Raw genomic sequence first — 17,601 nt, 5'->3', positions numbered from 1 at the left:
GCATAGAAAGAATATTCTAGGAAGAGAAAAAAGACAACATGAGCAGAGAGACCATGAGCATGGAGGGGGAAAGGTGTGGGAAAAGGGAAACAGGATCGATTCATGCTCTATTTACTTTTTGTTTGACTCCCCATCCTGTCTTTAGTTCTCTCTTTTTTCCTTAAGTTTTTTTTCTTTCTTCTTCTTTCCTTTTTTTTTTTTTTTCTCAGAGGCAGGGTCTCACTCTGTCACCTAGGTTGGAATACAGTGGTGTGATCATGGCTTACTGCAGCCTCAAACTCCTGGACTCAAGTGATCCTCCTGCCTCAGCCTTCCAAGTAACTGGAACTACAGGCTACTCCCAGCAACTGCTCATTGCTAATATTTAACGGTTTTTGTTGTTGTTGTTGTTGTTGTTGTTGTTGTTGTTGTTGTAGAGATGGAGCCTCACAATGCTGCCCAGGCTGGTCTCAAGCTCCTAGCCTCGAGCAATCCTCTGCCTCAACCTCCCAAACTGCTGGGATTAAAGGTGTGAGCCACTGTGTATGGCCCTTTATTTCTTATCTTGCTTTTCTGCTTACTCAAGGCATCAAATGGGGCATTAGTAATAAAATATACCTTTCTGAAGTTATGAAAAGAAAACAAATTTCTCTAAGTGTGAAGGTAATTCTCTTTCATTTCATCTCACTCGTAGTGCAAACAGCCTAGGATTTGGGGATAGATTCTAACCTAGGCCTTTCTGCTTATGGGATGTGTGGCCTTCTGAGTGGTTTTTTTTTTTGTTTTTTTTTTTTTGTTTTTTTTTTACCTCTGGGAATCTCACTTAATTCATCTGTAAATGGGGATTAATATTTTCCTTGGATCACTGGAAGGATTGAACACATTCATGTTTTGAGTGTGTTCAAAATCTGCCACAAACACCAACTTTTCTACTTGTAAGATTCATTCATTTATAAATATATTGCTGGAGGCCATTCTCCTACAACCTCTCTGTTCAGTTTTGTTCTTCCAAGTTTTACTTATCTCTGTTTCTTTGGCAGAGAATCTGCTACATACATGATAGATGGCCATGTGATGCTTAATGGATAAATGAATGAATGGAGTAGGACCACCCCGAACTCTTGTTTCTATGGAGAAGATCTGAGAGAAGACTGTGAGTTGCTGCACTTCTTCATGGGTCCCAGTTACCCATTAGTCTTTTTTTCTTTTCTAATTCACAAGATTACATTAGGTCTCTGATTACCATTCCTGCTATAATGTTGCGAAATGGCTTCCAGGATGTTGGCTGGGAGAAAATAACAGAACTTGGCTTTGAATCCTATGAACAAAGAGCTCTGAACAGATTCTAACAGTGTTTTATGACATTATTTCTTCCATTGTATACTGTTTTCTGTATCCTTGCTAATATGTATTGGTTAAAAGTGTCTCAAAAGAGTAGTGAGAAGAGAAAAATGAAATCATCCTAGAATATGTCTCTTACAGAACAAGAGACAGAACAGTGGGAGGGGAGTAAGATAATCGGATATGAAATAAAGCAATTTGGACAAGGGACAGTAAGGGAGAATAAAAAAGAAAAAGAATATTACAGTAGTGGGGATAACGGAGAAATTTGTGGAAAATGTTCCTTTGTCAGTTCTAAGACTCCCAGGCCCCTGAGGGAGATTCTGAATTCTTTTTGCCTGAATGTTAAGATGAGAAGACCTAGTTTTATTCCTGGCCGGAAGGCTAGATAGGATTCTTAGGGTTGTACGACACTGTATGTTCAAATGATGCAACCACCAGCAGCGACATGGTCTCCTCTGAATCACCGCCTGCTAGGTACCTAAGCTATGCTTGCTTGCCTCCAATGGTGTGGAGTTTGCTATGCACAGCAGAGACCCATTTCATACTTATTCTTCCCTATACAGAGCTGCAATCTGTTTCTCTGTCATTTCTATTTGCCAGGATCCTATGCAAATGCCAATGCTTACTGTTGGGTGACCTTGGAAATGTAATATAATCAAAGTCAGTTTTCTCACCTCTAAGATTGGGATAATAGTATCTAGTTTATGAAATTTGGGTAAGAAATAAATGAAAACAGTCAAGCAATGAGCATCCCCAGGTCCTTACCTGTTTTTCCTTCTGTAGATTACCATTTTCTCACCAATCTGAAAGTCTTTTTGTTAATCTACCGTCTTCCAAAATTCTTCTCAGTTTTCAGATTTTATCAGTATTATTTGGTGACCATCCCCCCATACCTCCAATCTAATCTTTGCATGGCCTACACAGGGAACTCACAGAGTTTCATGAATGCCAAAGGATGTAGTTCACCTGATGTATTGGTTCAGGTTCCCTGCTAATAAGTTAAAAGTCTAAGTGCTGCTTGTCCCTTGCCATCCAGGTCCACAAATCCACGGAAGCCCTAAGATCATTTGGATAAGTTACCAGTGATTTCAGGGAAACACATAGAGTGAGATCTAGCTGCTCAATAGCCTAAGTTCATATTTTATCTGGTTATTTTATTTACATACTTGTAATCTTATTTTGTTAGAAAAGCAATACACAATTACTGAAGAAAAATGAGAAAATAAATGTGAACAAAACATCCAACTTATATAAAATACCCATATATAGTTGTGTTAGAACTATTGCTTATTTTCCTCCAGAATTTTTTTCCATTTGATATACAAATAGAAAATATGTTTTGTAACTTGAGATTATGTTAAACAAACAGATGAATAAATCTTCTGTTTGACTCAACCACTTATTTTGAAAGTTTTTGAAGTTCGATGTCACCATTGTCTATTATTGGGCAACTAGGATTACAATGTTTTGATTTTATACACAATATCCTAGTGAACATTCTTGTACCTATATCTCTCTGCACCTGGATGACTATTACCTTAGAGCAAATTTCTTTATGTGGGACTGGTGGGTCTAAATGTATATATGTATGTGGGGGGTTTTGTCTGTTAATTCATACTGACAAATTGACACCAAGAAAGGACACACCTACACAGTTTACAAATGTGCTTTACTTTCTCATATATTCTATGATTGTGTATTACTAAATAAAAATAACTTAAAACCATGCCTCACTCAATAAATGTTAGCTACTGTGCTTACTGTCATTATTATTCTATTACTGTTGTTTTCTTGATGTTGTCATTATTTTCCATTTCTTCCCAGTGAATATCCTGTGATTTAATTAAAATGTATTATTTGCTTTTTCTTGGAAGTATCCCACATGTCAAATCTCTGCATCTTGCTCATGGTGATGCTCTGATTAGAATGTCTGTCTCTTCCTCATCTGTCAGTGTTCTATCCATCCTTCAACGTCTATGTTACATAAAGGTCCTTCATTAAGCTTTTTAAATTTTCCCCCGAAGCCATCAACTGCATGATCTATCTCTTCATCTTTTGAACCCCGAATCGCATTTGGGACATCCCTTTTTGAATTACAGGCATTTGTATTCTTGGTTTAGGATGTAACTATTAGAGTATAACTTGTTTCTTTGACTGAGAAATGTGTGCTTCATAGGTGCATTGCCTGTAGTGCCTGGTATCATGATAGGGATATAGTAGGTGTTAAACAAATGACAAACTGAAGGGGCCAGATGTTAATGAAGTGTGATAGTCTTAAGCATCTTTACAAAGAACCAGTTGTTTACTAAAAAGAAACGAATTCATAGGCAAATCATCACAACAGGAGTTTACTATTTCTTTTTGCGATATATACTGCTCTTAGACACTTTCAGCAAGGCACAGGCACACTTAATAATTGTACTTGAGGTGGCCTTTCTGGAAACTTATATCCCAGGAGACACATTTTTGCTTCATTGGCTTCTGCAGGGGTCACAAATCTGACCACTCTCCTACTTTTTGTTGGCCACAGGATGTTTGCATAGAATGATCAGAGATGATTTGTTACACAGAAGTCAACAAAAATTGCTTTTGATAACAGGGAAAATCCCTCGCATTAGCATAGATATATGGAGTCCATAAAGTGATTTCACAGATGTTATTGCACAATTTCCAAGGCCAACTGAAGAGGCTTAAAACTCTGTGGCTAGAAATTAAAAAAAAAAAGATTAACAAAATTCTCCATTTCTTTTGGTATATCAGATACCACTGAGTATCGTGTTCTTAGTGGGTTCTCAGTAAATAAGGTGTCCACCTAGCAGGACCTAGAAACCCAGAGTGGCATCTCAAATATATATATATATATATATATATATATATATATATATATATATACACACACACACACACACATACACACACACACAATGGTTACACTGATTTAAACACTTACCCTGAACCCTAGGTTTGTACTCATTTCTCATTCTCCAGCTGAGACAAAAGCTTAAGAGTATGACTAAGGACTTGTCAGGTAACTTCAATATCTAATGACTTATAGTCATTCCTGATAGCCAGAGATGGGGATCATGACGAATCCAGCCCGAAGATACGCTTTTTCAGGTTAATCTCCCAGGCTAAAGTTGTTGTTGTAATAGTAGCTGACACACTGGGATTTCTGAAAAACCTGAAAGGAACTTAAAGGATTTATGGATAGAAGCTTGGATCTAGATGGCACCTAAACTCTAGTTCCAGTCCTATTATTTGATGATTTGCCATTTTCAGGCAGTCCCACCAGGATCTGTCTCAGCTTGAGAGATGATTGCCATAGGATCAATACTTAGTACTGCGGTGTTTCAGGCTGCATTCTCCTGAGTGGGGGTGGAAGGCAGCTCCCGGTGTTTACTCAGCCCCAGGGAAAAGAGGGAGATCAGGAGAGGATGAGTGTGATTTGCAGAGCCAGGAAGCCTTGCGGCCCCAGCAGTATTAAAGAAAAGCTTTATCTCTCTTCATATGGAGATGTTTTCCCTGTGGATTAAATAATTTTGAGGGAATGAGTGAAATGCCCACTATACTATGCCTTCTGTTTCTCCTCAACTCGGGTAGACCCACTTTAAGAAAATGTAATGAAAGGAAGCTTCAAGTATATTCGTGATGTTTTATTTCTTATGCCAAAGGATAAGTATGCAGTTTTCTTTGTATTTTATTTCATACCTTTTGCTCTATTTTGAATGTTACATAACACAACAGTTTTTAAAGGAAGAAAAGAGAAAAATATAGGGCTTTGCGTATTTGGTTAATAAACTGTTAATCTGTGATGCTACAATATTTTTCCTTTACACAAAAATTATGTTTCTGGTGATATGGAACTAGCATGGGGTGGGTAAGGGAAGTAAAGATCGGGGAAAAGCCACGGTACCTGGGGTTCACATTCATGAAGGATCTGAAACTTGGTCATTTGAGATTATGTGGAACTAAGGTTATCTTATAGTCACAGACGTAGAGTTTCAAGATCAAAAAGGAGGCTCATTTATCAATTTTATGCTAGTGTCCCAGCACTGAACCACAGAGCCTGAAGTACATTGTGAATTGTTAATGTAAAAATTATACATATTCATATGCACATCATTACTTAAAATTATACGTTGGCATTTCTTATATTTTTACATATGAAAATATTGGAGGAGTCTGTACTTTCTCTGACTGTAAAGGAGTCCTGTTGAGGAGCTGCTACAGCACAGAGACAGATGATAAACTATGAGTTCAGAGAGGAAGGTTCCAGTCTCAGATTCACAGCAAATGGACCATCGAAGTCAGGGCTTAGAGCCTTCTTTTCTAAAGAATCAAATGTGATCAAATGTGTGACTGTGATGAAGTGAGACTCCTTAAAGGCTGTAAGCATAGATTACATGTCTTATGAGACTGATGCACTGCTGGCTACACTAAGAGGGCAGCCTCTTGTATATTTTAATGTTGGTTAAAGTTTCATTGAGTCCTTTCTTTGTTCCTAAGCTCTTTACCTATATTTTCTCATTTAATGTTCCCAACATCCCATGTGATAGCCCCTGTGATTATAACTATTTTACTGATGAGGACATTGAGGCTTAGGAGGGTTAAGCAACTTGTCCAGGTTCCACTATTATTAGTTTTCTGAGCAGGTATTTGAGCTAAGGACTGTCTAACTTCAAGGTCTATGTGTTTAAACCATATGTCATGCTACAGTCATTATGGGCAGTCAGAAAGCTCTCATGGATCAATGTTTTGACTGGCATAGAGATAGAAGGCTCCAGCCAGGCCCAAGTAGAGGCAGAGACTTCTACAACCCCCTAGGTATTTCAGCACTACCTGCTTTTATGAAAATCCATTCATATTAAAGTAGAAGTGAATGGTCATTTACTAATATGATTCTTAAACTGTTTGCCAAAAATCTAGCCTTTTTGTAAATGTTTGGCCTGAAGTACAAGAGGAGAAGAGAAGTTCTGGCTGTAGTACAATTTAGAAAACCATTTTATAATGTTTCTCTTAAGATTGTTCAAATATATTTCGATTTAGCAATAAACAAGAAGAGAGAAAAGGAAGACATTTCAATCATCTGACAAATATTGTTAAGAGAATGCATTGGGATATTTAATTCCCAACTAAATGTCATCTTTTAAATTTCAAATGTCCTTGGGTGGGATGACTAATGAAGCTGGTTTATGGGAAGGCAAGTTTAACAGAATGGTTACATATCCGGGCTGTAGAATTACACCACTCTGGGTATGAATTCTACCATTTCATAAATGGTGATGATATAGAAAGGAGATAAATAAAACAATTCAAGCTATCCAGTAATCCAAAGCATTTGCCCTAGTCATGATTAGATATGTGCCATACATAGCTATCAAATTTTTCACAAATGTATGTAACAGAAAATCCAATTCAAACTCATTTGAAAAAAAATTGGTTCAGCTTTAAGCATCATGAGCTAGCTTCAAGCTAAAAATTTATTTCATCAGGATCCAGCAACCTGCCTTTATCTCTTGACTGCCTTTTGTTCTTTGTTAGCTCCATTCTTAGATGATTGTCCTAATGGGGTGACAGGATGGCTGCAAATGAGTTCAGTCTTAGATTCAGTTTTAAGTTAAGAATTGGAATACCTTATTTCTTAGTTTTTCAAGGTACAGTACTAGGGTTAACTTTGTTGAATCAGTTGTCTTGGTTTCTGTTATATCCCTATAACAATTAATGGAGTGAAGAGGATGGGGTGTTCCAGAAGCCAGTACTGTGCCCCATTTCTTGCAAAATCACATCATGCTAGTATGAGGAAAGTGATTTCCTAGAGACAGTTGGAGTACTTTTACTAAAGATGGGGTTGATAAATTGTAGGCAGGCAAAAACAACAGAATTCTATACGTACATCTTTTTAAAAAGATCTGTGCACTACTGGATACAAACAAGGTGCATTTCCTCACTGGGGGAATATGCATTCTTCCAAAAGGGAGACTTGCCAGCCACCTGACAATGGATTGCTGCTTTCCAGGCTGTTCTGAGCTCTGGTTTAGCTGCTGATTTGAAAAGTCCCCTCTTGCATAACAATTACACCTGGCACACCCACTTGGGAGCAGGCGGGAGAATTTTCTTCATCCTTTCTTAAAGATGCAATTGTTTCTGACAGCCAGTGTCATCTGCAGTGACAGATGTCACTTCTGACTCTCATTCCCTGCAGACAACTGAGCTCAAGGAGACCGCTAGGCTCTGACAATAGGTTTAACTCTTACCTAGAAAAGCCAAAGCACTGAAATGTTTAGGTTCATGGGATTCTTATGGTAATATAAATAGGAGGGTGAGGGTTCTTTGTGCAATAGCACATGACTCATGTACTTCCTGGTCACCACTAATCATGTGGTCTTCAAATTATTTGTTCAAATACACTACAATGTAGACTCTAAGAGAAGCAGACATTGAGTCTTGTGCTTTGCTTTGCCCTTGGTGACTAGCACAGTGCTGGGCACATAGTAGAAGATAACTATGTAGTAGAAGATAGAGAAATATTTGTTGAACAGCTTATTGAATGACTGAATATGGCAATTTTAAATGCAATTTAGCACTAATTTGGTTATCGCGTGTGTGTGTGTGTGTGTGTGTGTGTGTGTATCTGTGTGTAATAATATAACCAGGGCCTGTCATTTGTACCTGTTGTTCATATGGGAAATCGAGGCACAGAAGTTAGGGAATTTGTATCAATCCCAATAGGTAATTAATACCATGACTGAAATATAGATGTTTTAGCTCTATTTGTGAAATCTCTTATTGAAATTTCAGCTCTCTCGAATATTTCTTTTTAATAGTATTTCCCTTCATGTACAGCCTAGTTCATTCAACATACATTCATCACATAATTACTGTTTTTCAGACATGTTTACATTCTCATTTTGATTTTGAACCTCACAACAAAGAAGATATTATCCCAACCTTCACCCTATATGAAAAGGTGGAGGCCCAGTGAGTGATGTGAATTGTATATAATCAGGAAAACAAAGGTTAGCACCAAGAATCAAACTGAGTTCTTCTAATCCCAAGTCTGATGTTTGTCTCCACTGGGAAATGATGCCTTGTAGTCTATAGAGTGTGTGGGCATTGGGGGCTCCCTTTAAGTCTCAGAGGCTCTTCTGTCTAGTGAACTTAATGACTGACATGCTTATTTACTGAGCTTTGTTGATGTATGGTTATAAAACAGTAACAGTTTGGTCCAGTATTTTTCACAATTATGACTGCTGTTGGAACTCAGTCTAGACTTTGTTGTTGATTTCTCATTCATTTTTTTTTCCAGAAATAAATTAATGAAATGGAATAGAAGGCTGAAAGATCACCATATGCACAATTATCTTTGGATCTTAAGATCTCTGAGTCACAATTTTTCAATGACTGAAAAATGGCAGAGGCACAACCTTTTATTTTGATCAGCTCATCAAAAATAAGAACAAGAGGAAAATAAATTTTGAGTACATGGAGCATCAGATTTCTTTGTCTAAATACCTAACTTGGAATATTTTCTGCTGATGGCTCAATGCCTGGGGCTGTCTGACTTCTTAACTGAGGTTATTAGTAAAAGTAATATTTTTGAATTCTCAGCTCCACCACTATGGTATATATATTTTCTTAAATATGAATGCTTTAGAATTTTTAATCATAGATGATAGAAATAATAGTCACAGTGTTATGAACAAATAAATATAATGCTTTGATGACTCCATTTAGTATTTTTCTTCTAATGATCTCAAAAAAGATTTCCATAATCTATGTTATTTTTCATGTACTTATTTCCCAGATGAGCAAACTGGGGCATGTAAAGTTTGAGAAATGTTTCAAAAGAAGATATTTAATTAATTTATTTAACTTTTATGTTCAGTTCGGGGGGTACAAGTTCATGTTTGTTATATAGGTAATCTCATGTCACTGGAGTTTGTTGTACAGATTCTTTTGTCACCCAGCTATCAAGCCTAGTACCCATTAGTTCTTTTTCCTGATCCTCTCCCTCCTTTCACCTTCCACCCTCCAGTAGGCCCCACTGTGTGTTGTTACCACCCCCAATGTGTCCATGTGCTCTCATCATTTAGCTCCCACTTATGAGTGAGACCATGCTATATTTGCTTTTCTGTTTCTGCGTTAGTTTGCTAAGGACAAAAGCCTCCAGCTTCACCCATATTCCCACAAAAGACATGATCTTATTCTTTGGCATGGCTGCGCAATATTCCATGGCTATCTTTACCACATTTTCTTTATTCAGTCTACCATTGATGGGCATTTAGATTGATTTCGTGTCTTTGCTATTGTGAATAGTGTGGTCATGAACATATGTATACATCTGTATTTTTGATAGAATGATTTATATTCCTTTGGGTATACACCCAGTAATGGGATTGCTGAGTCAAATGGTATTTCTGTTTTTAGGTCTTTGAGAAATCACCACACTGTTTTCCAGAAGGGTTGCACTAATTTACACTCCCACTAACAGTGTATAAGCATTCCTTTTTGCCTGCAACCTCGCCTGCATCTCTTATTTTTTGACTTTTTAATAATAGCCATTTTGACCTGTGTGAGATAGTATCTCATTGTGGTTTTGATTTGCATTTCCCTAATGATCAGTGATGTGAGCTTTTTTTTTTTTTTCCATATACTTATTGGCTGCATGTATGTCAAAAGAAGACATTTTAGATTCAAAGGCATGACTCTGAATTCTTTATCTTCTCCACTCTGCCAGGCTGCTGGCTTTGGCTATGCATTTTTGGATATGAGAAATAGAGTCTTAATTAAGACAATTCAAATAAAGTGAATAGCAAGCTGTCATAAGGATTTTTGTGAAGGTAATAAATGCGATAGGAAAGGTTACATGTAACCTCCATGGATAAGATGCTTTGTTTTGCTTCCATGATGCAGAGGTTTTATTTTCACTCATCATTGTGAATGAAAATGTTAACATATATTTAAATGAATAATTATAAAAACAATAGTATGAATAAAAATAGCTACCATTTATTGAGTGCACACCATGTGCCAATCATGATGCCAAGACCCTTACATAGATCAGTTTATCCTCTTAATAGTCCAGTGAAGCTAGTATATTGATATCCCATTTTTACAGGTGAGAAAAATGGCAATTTTAGTAAATTAAATGTCCAGCTCAAGATTATAAAGCTAGTAGGTAAAGGAACTGAGATTGGATTATAGAACTACAGAGATAAAAGCCAGTGCCCTTAGCCACTACCAGAATCCAAAAACATGAGCTGCTGGAGACAAGCTAAATCTAGTGAGATGCTTAGTACTATCTCAGACCTTATTTCTTTTTCAGTCTTTCTTTCTCTCTCGTGGACCACACACGTGGTCTTCTATTGCATTTACTAATTTTCTTCTCTTCTCGCACTCTTGACTTGCTTATTCCTTCCTTCTTCCCTGAATGTTTTCTATTCAGACTATGACTTCTTCTTCCTTATGGACTCTGCTTCTTCATAACTTGGGATTGCCATGACCTCTTGCATCTTATATCTATCTCAGAGGATTAAATCTATCTTATACTCTCATATTTTTAAAAAATCTATTTAATACTTTAAACTTCAGTTCCTGTTGCCAATCACCTCATTTCTTATGAGTTTTAAAATTCAAATTATCAAGAGCAAGAATCCAGTTAGTCCAGTTCCTTTTCGGGGGCCAGCCTGTGTTACTGGGAAGCCTGCATATGCATTGACTGTCTCTACATCCAGTGCCTAACCGGGGTCCACTCCACTGGAATTTGGGTAGGATTAGAGCTGTTTCAACACCTCTCTGGAGTTTGGGCTTTGTCTATAATTTTTAAAATTAATCTCCCATAACATTTACGTGACTGTAACGTCATCCTTATCCACTGGGACTTTTTTAATTTTTATTTTTATTTCAATAGTTTTTAGGGAACAGGTGGTCTTTGGCTACATGGATAAATTCTTTAGTGGTTGTTTCTGAGATTTTAGTGCACCCATCACTCTAGCAGTGTACACTGTATCCAATATGTAGTGTTTTTGTTGTTTTGTTTTGTTTTTCTGGCAGAGCTAGCTGAGCTTTTATTCTGGGAGAAAAAGAACAATTGAATTGTTTTATACCTGCAGGCATGGGCAAGGCAGGTGCCCCAGGTAGTAAACTCCCCTGAGGGTGGGCTGAGGGCTAGGGCTGAGCCTCAGGTGGGTGGTCTTTTCCCTATGCTTCCCTGCACAGCAGCCTCCCTCATAGGCTCTGGGGCAGCCGCAGGAGGGGCAGGCTGAGAGGGACTGCCGCAGCTGTTCACATCAGAGGACTCGGACACCAGCTTCCCATTGCGGGTCTCAATCATCTTCACAACTACGGCCCTGGCGGAGCTGGTGCGGCTTAAGAAGCGGGAGCCCGCGCCAGAGCCAAAGCTGGAGTGCAGGCCATAGCTGAGGCCGGACTTGTGAGGCCCCCATAGGCCGAGCTCAGCACACCTCCATAGCCACTCTGTCTTCCTATGGATACTCCTGTTCTCATCCCAGACTCCAGCAAGCTCTCCTCGCCCTCCAGCAGCTTCCTGTAGGTGGCGATCTCTATGTCCAGGGCCAGCTTGACCTTCATCAGCTCCTGGTACTCAGGCAGCTGGTCTGCTGGTCTGCTGCGGGGCGGCCTCCAGCTCGGACAGCTTGGAGTTGGCATCCTTAACCGCCAACTCCCCTCGCAGCTCGGCATCTGCGATGGCAGCCTCCAGGGAAGCCCTCTGGTCTTTGAGGCCCTCAATATCAGCCTGGAGCTAGCTGATGTTCCGGTACATCTAGGAGATCTCACTCTTTGTGCGCCGCAGGTCATCCCATGCTTAGCAGCCAGTGTCAGCAGTTCCTCATACTTGATCTGGTACATGCTCTCGGCCTCAGCCTAGCAGCAGTTGGCGATCTCCTCCTACTGCGCCTTGACCTCAGCAATGATGCTGTCCATGTCCAGGGAGCGGCTGTTGTCCATGGACGGAACCACAGACGTGTCCGAGATCTGGGACTACAGCTCCCAGATCTCCTCTTCATACACCTGCCTGAGGAAGTTGATCTCCTCAGTCAGCCCTTCCAGGTGAGACTCAGCTGTATCTTGCTCATGTAAGCTTCATCTGCATTCTTCTTGATGAGGACAAATTCATTCTCCATCTCTGTACGCTTATTGATCTCATCCTCATACTTGTTCTTGACGTCCTCCACCAGCCGCTGCATGTTGCCATGCTCCGCCTCCAGCTTCTGCTTCTCCTGGCCCAGTCTCCAATTGCCACCTAAGGTTGTTGATGTAGCTCTCAAACATGTTGTCCCTGTTGCTCTGAGTCGTCTTCTGCTGCTGCAGGAGGCTCCACTTGGTCTCCAGCATCTTGTTCTGTTGCTCCAGGAACCTAACCTTGTTGATGAAGGAGGCAAACTTGTTGAGGGTCTTGATCTGCTCCTCCTGTGTGCACATGGCCTGGATGTTGGGGTTCACCTCCAGGTTAAGGGGGCTCAGCAGGCTTTGGTTGACTGGGACGGTGGTGATGCCTCCCATACCGCTGGTCCCGCCATAGCCTCCACCCAGGTCACCCTGGAAGCTGCTGCTGCCCACTTCGGAGAAGCTCGAGGAACTGAGCGGGCTAAACTAGGCGGAGATTCCAGGAGGAGTGGAGAAGCTGCTTCTTGGTCCAATATGTAGTCTTTTATCCTTCACCTACCTCCCACCCTTCCCCCTTATGTCCTCAAAGTCCATTATAACATTCTTATGCCTTTGCATCCTTATAGCTTACCTCCCACTTAGAACATATGGTATTTAGTTTTTTATTCCTGAGTTACTAATAATGACCTCCAGCTCCATCCAAGTTGCTGCAAAAGACATTATTCCATTTCTTTTTATGGCTGAGTAGTATTCCATGGTAGTATACACACAACATTTTCTTTATCCACTTGGTCGATGGGAACTTAGATTGGTTCCACATTTTTGCAATTGCAAATTGTGCCATTATAAACATTGTGTGCATGTGTCTTTTTCATATAATGACTTTTCCTTTGGGTAGATATCCAGTAGTGGGATTGCTGGATTGAATGGTAGTTCTTTAGTTCTTTAAGGAATCTCCATACTGTTTTCCATAGAGCATTTTTTAATATGTTTTTTGGTTGTTTATATATCTTATTTTGAAAATTGTCTATTCATTCCTTTGCCCACTTTTTTGATAGAATTATTTGTTTTTTTTTTTTTTTTCTCTGAATTGTTTGAGTTACCTGCAGGTTCTGGATATTCTTTTTCAGATGCGTAGTTTGTGAATATTTTCTCCCACTCTGGGATTCTCTGTTTACTCTGCTGATTATTTCTTTCGCTGTGCAGAAGCTTTTTAGTTTAATTACATCCCCTCTATTTATTTTTGTTTTTGTTGCATTTGCTTTTGCATGCTTAATCATGAATTCTTTGCCTGAGTCAATACCTAGAAGAGTTTTTCTAATGTTATCTTCTAGAATTTTTATGGTTTCAGGTCTTAGATTTAAGTCTTTTATCCATCTTGAGTTGATTTTTGTATAAGGGGAGAGATAGGGACCCAATTTCATTCTTCTACATGTGGCTTGCTTAGCTAGGACTTTTTAAACTGTATATAATATACATTTTATGTAAAAAATAATATGTAACATATAGTTTAATGTTTTATATATATATATAAAATATTTATATAGAGAGAGTTTGAAAATAAAAGGAAATGTTTATGCTTGATTCAGCAATGCTACCAAGTAACAGGGTCTTTCTTTTTCTCTCTAGCCTTATCTTCCCTTTCTGTTAGTATCACTCTCAAGTACAATTCTTCCACATACAGCTCATGGAAACTGAGACCTTATATTTCTACATGTCCAGGTTTAGCAAAAAGAGGAACTATACCTCTATTTTTCAACAAAATACACAAGTCCTAGTAATAAAACCCAGATTGTGTCTCAAAGGCTCATATTAGCTATGGACCCATTCTTGATCCAATCATAGTAGTTGGGTGAGTAAGGAGGCAATGAAATGCTCACGTAAGCCAAATAAATAACTTGTCCCCCATAGAAGCTGGAGTTGAGATGAAACCAATACTACATAAACATTTTGGACTCTAAGTAGGGTACGGGAGATTTTTCAGAGGAAAACTAGGGGCTCCCTCTGAAGAGCAAATGAATCATGAGCCTACAGATTTTTCCATCACAGCTTGGACCTGCTACGCTGGGTTTTGAGCCTGGAAAGGGAGTAAAGACTCATGCTTTCTATTCTAGGTCACCAGTAGCCTTATCATTAATAAAATTAGTAGAGAGAAAGGAAATTAAACTTTTCATATGTAAACCTTGGTTTAAGACCTACAGTAAGATTTCTATTTCAGAACTTAGCAGTGTGACCGCTCCTCAGCTGAAATGAACAGGTACGCTAGGTCAGACAACTTCAGGAAAGCCCAGTTTCCTCATCTCTCCAAAAGATAATTGGATGGATTCTGCTCCCCATTACAGGAAGAAACAAGGTCTTTAAAGAAAATACAGATGGAAAAACAGGAGGCTAAGGTGTGATAGGAGGCAGATCATCTGGGAAAAATGGGTTTTTTAAAGTTTTGGTTATACTTCTGATTAGTTATGTGACCTCAGGCAAATTACTTAATAACTTTGGGCATCTTCATTTGAAAGATGATGAAATTGAATTTGTTTTTTTATTGTTCCTATTACTTTGCTGAAATTCCCCATCTGTTCACACATCTTGTCCACCATTTATTCTAGATTTTTAACCTACATTTTATCATTCTTTAAGTTATCTATGTTATACTGCTAACATTTGGCTTATCTCCGAGTATGTCTCTATTGATTAGTTCTTATATTGACCGTGGGTCACGTGTTCTTCCTTCTTCAGTGTCTCTGTCTCTCTCTCCCTTTTTTTTTTCTGTGTGTTACATACTACGTGCAAAAGAGCAGGAGAGACATAAAGAAGCAATATTTGCCTCCAGAAAATGACATGTTCCTTATTCTGTGAGGCTAATGGTATTGGGAGCGAAGTCGATCTAATCTAGTTTTAGCTTTGATGAAGCATTAGTTTGATTCAGTTTGCCTGAACAATTTCAACTTCACAACGACTTGAGATGTGAGTACTGGTGAGACTTCTGGGGTCTCTTTTTGTCTCAGAGCCTCTCCTAGCATTTTGAATTTGGGTGCTGTTTAGAAATTTATTTATTTCCTACAATATTTACATGTCTTAAAAACATCATCCTTATCAGCTGGGACTTTTTAAGTTGTATATGATAATACATATGTTATATAAAATATAATATGCAATATGTAGTTTAGTGTTTTATATATATATATACATAACAGAGAGAGAGAGAGAGGGTTGAAAAATAAAAGGAAATGTTTATGCTTGATTAAAGCATAAACTTTGTGGAATTTCTTTTAGTCCTCCTGCCCAATATTCAGCCTTTGGAGCACCACTGAAAGTTGGAGAACCAACTTGTTGAAAACTTGAGATGACCTGGGTAACTTTCTCTTAGCTCTCCTGCACTGCTCCTATTCATCAGAATAACACCCTTAAGCACCCAGAAAAAGCCTCTGGGAAAGAACTGGAGAATGGATGCAAAGTTTCTCTGTGTTTGAGCTTTCTTAGGATTATAATTGTTCATGCTGCTTGCATACAGTCATTAAAAATTCGTTGAAAGTTAGGCTAGTTTATGCTCATTAGCATTTTACTAGATTTTTCTTCCTCCTCCAATTCTACCAGGGTTAAAGTAATTGTTTTCCTCTCTTAGGAAGGTCTTACCACTTTCTGGAATTTAGCGTTTTGGGTTTCCTTACCCCCTCAGCCTTCTGTAGCTTATCCAGTGTACCCTTATTAGGGATACATTGGAAATGGTGGTCTTCTAGGCCCTAATCCTAGGTCATTTTGAATGATACCTTCTAAATCTAAAGTCATTGGCAATCTAAATAAACTGTTAGAGACAATGTGGATATTACATATTTGTGTAATCAGAAACTGCCTCATAACTTCTCTTTTTGGCTTTTTGATAGTTGAATAAAAGACTCAGCAACATAGCAACTAATAGGAAACAGGGGATGATGTAAGGTGATATACCAACACTTGCTTAAGACAGTCCTAGTCAGGACCCAGCATGGCTAGAGCACATAGTGGTTTTGTTCTTGTTGGGTTTTGGCTGCTTTATTTTTGTTATAATTTTGTTTTCTAAGTATTATTTTGTTTGAGGACGATAAAATGTCTTCTTTATATGACAGGTATTAAGGTGGTTACTTTTGCTTTTAGCAAATGCATAGGAGGAAAATCTAAGCTACATTCTATGAAAAAGAGGTAATTTTGGCCAAATATCAAGCAGTTAGGTCATGAGTGGAGTTAGCATCGCTGATGGGTCTCTACACTAGGGATAGAGTTATTTTGGATCTGCTGCTCCATTGTTGCACAGGGAAAAGAGAAAAAAACACTTTATACCCCAGAAAAGTGGAGGACAGAGCTTTGACGGGTATCTCAACCTTGAGGCACTGACTCTCTTGCTGACTCAAGAATTCATATCCCTGAGGATTCTAGGTCTAACTTAAGCTCCCAATATTCCTGTTCTATTAATTAAATCATCCACTTCACACAGGCATAAGGAGATTCTACTTAATTTTGAAAAGTCTAACCTTTCTAGCACTTTCTAACATTTCTTAATGTTGGCCTTTTATAGGATGGATAGTTCAGTCCCCAGAAAGTCTATTAAATCATCTACAAGGGCAAATGAATGACATTATGTGCAAGGTGAGTTTGCAGAAGAATTGATTATTTTCTCAGCTGATATCAGTGGAAATCTACTGAGTCTCTACTGTGTTCGTGAAAAACAGATCATGTTTGACAAATGTGGCTGGATATTTTTATACATTTCCTCTATTGCCTGATAAGTGGGAGTGAGGGAGGTGGAATTTATCTGAATATTTGTAAAGTGCATGACACTGAGCACATAGGTGGAATGATTTATGAAACTAGTAATGCTTCCTTTCTTGTGAGAGTAGAAGTCATCTAGATCAGTGCTTAGAAATATAGGCTTTGAAGTCACTTACCTGGGTTTAAGTCCTGATTGCACCATTTGTTTGGCCTAATTTCTATGTCCTAATTTTCTCATGGTAATAGAGATATCTATTATTTATCTCTTGTTGCTCTTTTGAATATGTGCAATGGTATTTGTATAGAATTTTGCACAGTGCCTGGCACACAGTTGGTTCTTACTAAGTGGTAATGACTACAATAGGAGGAAATTAGAAGGCTTCAAGAAAACCCAATAGTTAGTATAGTAAT

At 38.5% G+C, this 17,601-nt stretch overlaps 1 pseudogene; it reads right to left on the bottom strand.

Moving 5' to 3' along the window:
- Positions 1 to 11,503: 11,503 nt before the first annotated feature.
- LOC140709754 (keratin, type II cytoskeletal 8 pseudogene) lies at positions 11,504 to 15,032 on the bottom strand (annotated as a pseudogene).
- Positions 15,033 to 17,601: the final 2,569 nt, after the last annotated feature.

Source organism: Chlorocebus sabaeus, chromosome 22 (genome assembly GCF_047675955.1).
Source record: "Chlorocebus sabaeus isolate Y175 chromosome 22, mChlSab1.0.hap1, whole genome shotgun sequence".
NCBI lineage: Eukaryota > Metazoa > Chordata > Mammalia > Primates > Cercopithecidae > Chlorocebus > Chlorocebus sabaeus.
This window is presented reverse-complemented; position numbering and strand designations above follow the sequence as displayed.